The 6,163-nt window shown below is 32.4% G+C and overlaps 1 pseudogene; it reads left to right on the forward strand.

Annotated features, from left to right (window-relative positions):
* Window positions 1–266: 266 nt before the first annotated feature.
* LOC130957351 (probable polygalacturonase) lies at window positions 267–3,788 on the forward strand (annotated as a pseudogene).
* The last annotated feature ends 2,375 nt before the right edge of the window (window positions 3,789–6,163 follow it).

Genomic DNA, 6,163 nt, shown 5'->3' on the forward strand with positions numbered 1-6,163 from the left:
TTCTGTGAAAAACTGCATGCTTTGGATTTTAGAGACTCTTTTTTCTTCAATTGATTTATATTTCTTTCCTTTACTGATTCTTTTTGTTTCTCAATTGGATTGAGGAGTTATGTAACAGAAAAATAATCTTAATTTTGATGATATTGTGGCAACATATTCTTAATTTTCACTAATTTGAATGTGTTTGGTGACTTGAGGTGGTTAATTATTAATCTACTTTGTGGCAGGTTGCTAGGATTTTTCTGTTCATGTTCTTCTTTTACCATATGTGGATCCATTTGGATGAGGTTAGCATTTTCGTTCTGATTTCCTTGTTACATTTGTTTCAATCTTCTGCTTTTGCAAGAAATCATTAGGGTCTGTTTGGCTCCTATTTTCATTTTTTAGTGCCTAATTTCTCTATATTTTGTGAAATAAAAAAGTAAAATTGGTGATATCAATAAATCTGTTTTGTGCTTCAATTTTTTTTTAATTTATAATTTCAGGTGAAGGAGGTAAATGCTTTGTGCTATTACTTTATGTTTGTGGTGCCATCTGTGCTGACAATGATGAACATATTTTGGTTCTGGAAGATTGCCAAGGGTATGGTCAAAACTATTACAAAAGCAAAACACACAAAAAGGGCCTAGATCATCTTACTGCTATAAATATTCATAAACCATTGATACTACTTAGCAGCATGATTCTTTAAATACCCTTTACTGATTCTTTAAATACCCTTCTCTTTTAATTCTTCTTCTTCTCTTCTTCTTCCTCTTCTTCTCTATCGCTCTCTCGTGTTAGCAGCATGCAATTCAAAGTTTCTTTGTGATTTCTGCTTGATTTGTTTGCTTAGGTTCTCAAAGGGTAATGGCCAAAAAGCTTCACAAGAAATATATTCTGCCAGTGCTATGAACAACACCCTTTCTGCTATTTGTTACTAATCAAATGGGTTTTGAGTAGTTAATCCTTGGGAATACTCGCTTCAGATGGGTTTTGTTACTAATCAAATTTCGGACCCTCTTTTCTTTATATATATAATTATTATTGCTTAAGCTTCAGATCAGTTTATTTGGCATTTGCCAAAATCTCATGGAAAGGCATTCACCTTCTGTTTGTATTTCTAGCTAGCTACTACTACCTATTTTCATTTGGTTCAGAATCATTTCAATATAATATAATATAAATAATTAGTTAAGAAAGTTAGCTGCACATTTAACTAAGAAAGAAATACTTCAGATTAAGTAAATACTTTCAGGAGATTACACACATAATTATACTTTGCTTGTGCAATACTATTGACACCATAATAATCATAGTGTTGTCCTTTTGCCAAATTATTAATTAGAAGATTTCACAATAAAATTTAATGCTTCCATGGGAATTTTGTGTGGATTAATAATTAGATTAATTATGGTTGTTTAATGCCAATTCTCTCAATAAACCATATGACTTCACCAAATGAAGCTGCTTACAAAAACTTTCCAGAGCTTTATTTCTTTTTGTACCGTATGGTGCAGTTCTTATTTTAAAAAATCAACTCATTGAAAAGTTTTAGCATGATTGAAGGAAAGCTTAATGATTGAGAAAAAACTAATAACTCACTTATTATGCTATTTTCTGCACTCATCAATCAAATTAACAGAAAAATAACAGATAATTGTTGAGATAATTGTTGTATATACTGTAATACTTTATTTATAAGAATGTTCTGTCTTCGCAGTTGCACTGATCTTTAGTATATATTGTGTCGATTGCGAAAGTAAAATAGTTGTTACTTGTAACAGAAAGCAGACGAGCTTCTGTTGATATCTTCTTAAAGGCTGCTGGATATCTGGATTGTGCTGTCAAACATGTTCTTCCCCAGTTGCTATCTGGATATCTGTTGATATCTTTCCCTGTATATGACCTATATAGTTTTCTATATTATTTGATGTTTATTACATGTGTTCTGATTATAGGAGGAATTTACCAGTAGACTTAGCAGAAGGAATGCTTCGAATAGCGAGTCTAATAATGGATCTAAGGCTTCAAGATCAGATCAGGAGCGGCGTAAGGGTATTGCTTGGACAGAAGATGAACACAGGTCAGTTTATTGTTTACTTAAGTATTTAGAGAACCTGGGTACGGTTATATATAGCTGTAGTAAACTTCATAAGGTAGTTTATCTATCTTAATTTGTTACCGTTTCATCTCAATTTTGTTGTGTTAAACCATATCATTGTGGAGCTTTATCTGATTCTAGTCTCCATATCCTGGTCAATCTTTGTGAGTATCATGACAGCTTAGAAGTTCTTTTCCACCATAACAAATTGTTTCTTCTAATCTTGTTAGTTTAGTTTCCATTCACTCTTAATTGTTGAGACAATTTGTAGTGCTCCTTTGGCAGGGTTGCCATTGCTCTGGTTATAATTGATTTCCATTAGGTTGAAATCGACAGCACTTTGATTATTAATTATAATAACTAATTTAAGTAAATCGACAGCACTTTGATTATTTCCAGTAGGTTTAATAACTAATTTGAGAAAAATAATTGATATACTGTTTTAGGTGGCACTGGTGTTGCTGCTGGCATTGAGCAATGAAGCAAGAGTTAATGGTTATGGTGGTTCTGAGCAATGTGAATATAGTCCAGAACTAGCTCCAAGACCACACAGTGTCTCTATTTTGGAGTTTGGTGCTGTTGGGGATGGAAAGACACTGAATACCATTGCATTTCAGAATGCAATTTTCTATCTCAAGTCATTCGCTGATAAGGGCGGCGCTCAGCTTTATGTACCGCCTGGACAATGGCTCACCGAAAGCTTCAACTTCACTAGCCATCACCCTCTTTCTAGAAAGAGGTGCTGTCATTATTGGATCTTAGGTATTTTTTTCCCCTTTTGTGCTTCTTTGATTTCTCTATTTTCACTAACTTGTTAGAGATGACATGTTGCTATATGATTCATCTTTGTTTAGGATCCATTTCATTGGGATGTTATTGATCCTTTACCTTCTTATGGACGAGGAATCGAAGCTCCCAGCGGAAGATACCTTAGCTTGATAAATGGATACATGTTAAATGATGTGGTCATTACAGGTTTTTGTTTAGGATCTTTGTTTTCTTCTCAATTAATTGGTCTGTTTCTTTTCTCACTTAAGCTCTCATATATCTATGTTACATAATCAGGCAACAATGGGACCATAGATGGTGTTGGATCGATTTGGTGGCGATCCTTTACTTCTCATTCCCTGAACATCTAATCGAATTAGTCGCATCTAACTCGGTGGTAGTTTCAAATATCACATTCCTGAATACCCCTGCATATGGCATCCACCCAGTTTATTGCAGGTAACATTTTATGCTCCTTCTAAAGCATTGAGTACATTGTTACTTATTTTGAAAGAAAATGGGTTACTGGTCTGGTGTAATGTAATGTACTGTACTGTATTTTAATGCAGCAATGTACATATTCACAATATTTCAATATCAGCTCCTTCAGAATCCCCTTTCACTGTTGGCATAGTACCAGGTTTGAAACTTGTTATCATGCCTTATATTTTTACTATATTTTCTCTCAAATTCCAAACTTCATTGAAGTCTTAATCATCTTGTTGTATAATGTGTTTTTCTTTTTATTTTTTCAGATTCTTCTGATAATGTTTGTATAGAAGATTGTACAATTAGCATGGGGTTTGATGCAATTGCACTCAAAAGTGACTGAGATGAGTATGGCATTGCCTATGGCAGGCCTACAAAAAATGTGCACATCAGAAGGGTGCATCTCCAATCTTCTTCTGCCTCTACTCTTGCGTTTGGCAGTGAGTAAATGCTAATTGAGGGTTGTGGGTAGTGGTAGATGCTTCAATTGATTGTTCTGTAATATATGTTCTGTAATATATATATGTAAAATTGTGTAAAATTTAGTATGATTGAACAATATAATGAGGATTATAGTTGATAATACACTTTGTTTATGTTTTGAATTATATTGACTTGTTTGTTTATAATAATTTTCTTTTAGTAATATTATAAATATTCGAATACAAATTGGATAAAAATTTGTAATTAAATTTATATTTATTTTGTATGAAAACAAGTTTATTTTGTAATTGGAAAAATAAAAAAATTCTATTTTACTTTATCGACGGATTTACAGACGGATTTTCTGTCTGTAATCAGAGTGTGAGATGATTTTCTAAAGTTCAAATTACAGACGGAAAATCTGTCAAAAAATTCATCTGTAATTACAGACGGAAAATCTGTCTGTAAATCCGTCTGTAATTATAGACGAAAAATCCGTCAGAAAATCCGTCTGTAATTACAGACGAAAAATCCGTCTGAAAGTGCGTCGCCTTTGGGAAATGGGTAGAAAATTTACAGAGGGAAAATCCGTCGGTAACTGGTAAAAATCCGTCTGTAATTTTCCGACGGAAAAAAAATCCGTCGGTAAATAATTTCCGACGGGGCTTTTACAGAGGGACAAAATCCATCGGTAATTTCGTCGGTAACCAAAAATCCGTCTGTAATAAAGACTAAATCCGTCTGTAAATCTGTCTGTATTAATCCATTTTCTAGTTGTGTATGCCTCCTTGGCCTCCTCCTGTGTGATGTAAGGCATCCAGCGACTGTCGTCAAAGTCTTGTAGTTGAAATCCAACATTGTCCAGGGAAGTGTAAACACCAAGAATCCATCTCACAAAACACAATAATGAGTGTGAATTGGAGTTGCCTGCATGATATTTTGTTTTTGAATGTTATTAGGTTTAGTTCAGAGTGGAACGAATGGAACGAATGAGATTATATATAGGCTTTAAGGTTTTTTCAGTTATCGGATTGCAAGGGGGTGGGTTTGTAAGGGAAGATTCTTAGCAGGACAGGTAAAGGTCGCGATTGTCAAGTGAGGTGTGATGGAAATATGAAAGGGAAACTGATTCTTTAAAATGGGGTGGACCCTACGATTGTGAGTGATGTGAGTTTGATTGAAGAACTAGTTAGGAGGAACTGGGGTGGGTGGTTGAAAGCAAATGGAAACATATAAACTTCGAATTGAATTAAATAATAAAGTGAATTGGGGGTTTAACCTTTTTTTCGGTAACATTTAGGCATGCCAAATAAAAAAGTAGATAAATATTTAATTAGGACTCCAATACATAGGTTACGATAATCCGGGAGAAAAAAAAAAAATACATAGGTTGCATACTTACTTATGAACCAATATATTAAGGGTAATATATCTAATGAGTTTTTTAAATATTTAAAATTAAATGAATAACTATAACAAATTTTAATTACGAAATTAGTTACTTATATTTTACCTTGCTAGACTAATTAAATATGACTTGAAAAGTATGCATAAATTTTGACAAAATAATTTGTATTTATATTTCATGTAATTATGAATTTCAATCTAAATAAGTAACCCAAAATAATGATTAGTTTTGGTAACAAAATCAAAGATTAAACAATAAATTAGTAATCCAAATTTGCTAAAAATTAAGATGTTTCAAAAAGGTAACATAAATATCTAGCTATGTATTTTTTTAGATAATTACGACTAAGTTCTTTATGAGCTAAAGTAATGATTTCGTTCAGCATGAATTCATGTCACAAATAATGTTAAATTGGCAACTGATTGTGAACGGGTACAGTTGCTAACTATATGGAGATTTGTTACTGGTTCTACTGGTTAAATCACTAAAAGTCATATTTGTTACAAGTTTACTTGGAAAAGAAGTTTTCACCCCACCCCTCTTATACTCATGTTTTTCAGATGTGTTTCTTTTCTTTTTTTTTTTCCATCATCTGAACAAGAAATAAGGAGAGAGAGCATTGTTACTGTCTTAATTAGTTGTATGTTAACGAAAAAGTAAATAATAATACTGTAATTCTACATTTTGGTTACATGTTGTGCATGTCTAATATTTATTATTACAGGCAAAAAGTTATTCTACGTCGAGTTCATATTTTGCACTATAAACACTTGATTAGTAATTTCACTAACAGTAAAACATTAATCCAATGTCCTATTGACTATTACAGCTTCAGATGTGATAACTTGAATAATGTTATAGTTCCAGTTTAATGTTTTGAAAATGTGATTTTTTCAAAAATTCAATAATCATGTATAACTGAATATATGTGAAGTAAAATGGAAAACAAGATTAAAAAGTTTCAAATCCAATTACATATTTGTTAAACCATA

This window comes from Arachis stenosperma, chromosome 10 (genome assembly GCF_014773155.1).
Source record: "Arachis stenosperma cultivar V10309 chromosome 10, arast.V10309.gnm1.PFL2, whole genome shotgun sequence".
NCBI classification, from domain to species: Eukaryota; Viridiplantae; Streptophyta; class Magnoliopsida; order Fabales; family Fabaceae; genus Arachis; species Arachis stenosperma.